A 1,504-nucleotide genomic window follows, 5' to 3' on the forward strand; every position below is an offset into this window, starting at 1 on the left:
ATGAGACAGCGGTAAGTAAATAAATACAAACTTTCAGCAGCAACAAATGGTAAAATGCTAAAAATGCACACCAATAAAACATGATTTTAAAAATGTATTTAGTAGGCTTTGAATGTAATTACAGGAACTGAAGAAATACAGTTCAGTGTGAAAAATAAGTTGGACAAAAGTAATAAAATGGTGTAAAAATGCTTTTCATTAAATAGTTTGAGTCCTTGCATTCTGATTTAAAAAAATAAATAAGATTTGTATTATTTGTGTATTTAAATATATTTAGATTAGCAGTAAAACTTGTTCCTGAGAAAATGTGTGCGCTCCGATTTGGACACAAGCCTTTGGCACTATGCAAACACATGATCACCTGACCTCTCACACATTTCACAATAGACCGATGTTAGCTCTCAAAAACACTGTTGCAATAGTGTCCCAATTTAACACCCACACCCCTCCAGTGAACCTAAACCCTGAAGTGCAGCATTCCAAGTTGATGTGCTACACATGAGGACGATGCACTCACCGGCCACCTTGGATTGCTTGGACCCCCCTTTTTGCCTTTAGAACTGCTTTAGTTCTTTATGGCACAGATTCAACACAGTGCTGAAAAACATTCCTGTGAGACTTTGGTCAATATTGATATTATGACTGCATTCTCTGTGAAACCTAAAGATGATTGTGTTGGGGAAAATCCTAGAAGATCAGCGGTTTCTGAAAGCCAGCCCAAATGGCTCCCAACAAAGATGCCAAGCTCAAAGTCGCTTAAATCATCTTTCTTCCTCATTCTGATGCTCGGTTTGAACTTCAGCAGGGCTTTTTGATCACATCTACATGAATAAATGCATTGAGGTACTCTACTGTGTGCAGCGTTTACTTACTTGTACACTTTAAAGAAATCAGTAGTTAATAATACCAGAAACTTTGAGTGTCTTGTTTCCTCCTTAAATGAGATTTAGATTCCTGTCTCTCAGATTATTTTTTCCTCTCCTTCAGCAAATGTTTCACTGACCACAGACAGCTGAACTTCCCCAGTGCTGGATGCTGTTGAGGTTCCAGCACTGGAGCCTTTTCTCTTTGTGGCACGCTGCCCTGAGGATATTTTAGAGCAGGGATAGGCAGCCATATGTGCCAGAGTGTGCCCGGAAAAGGATGACTCGTTTTAAAACACAATTTTAACACCCCAGCAGGTGGTGGTCCTCCCTGTATATGTAACCCACTTGGTAAAATCAGCTGCCATTTTTCTTGTAGATGAAGAAACTGTCTGCAGACACACACATCACAAACCCACCGTTGCCTGCGTTGGAAGCTAGTTGAACATATGTGCTGCAGCCACAAGGTGACACTGTAATACAAACTGGCAGCACGAGGCTTCACGCAGTATTTCCACAGTTGATCCCATCCTGGTATGAACAGGACCTCCTCTGCCTCATTCAATATTTACATTTCAATAACAGATTAATGATTTCCACACTGTCTATTTTTATAGATTTATTTATTTATTTGACCTCTT

This window comes from Pelmatolapia mariae, linkage group LG18, assembly GCF_036321145.2.
Source record: "Pelmatolapia mariae isolate MD_Pm_ZW linkage group LG18, Pm_UMD_F_2, whole genome shotgun sequence".
Lineage (NCBI taxonomy): Eukaryota > Metazoa > Chordata > Actinopteri > Cichliformes > Cichlidae > Pelmatolapia > Pelmatolapia mariae.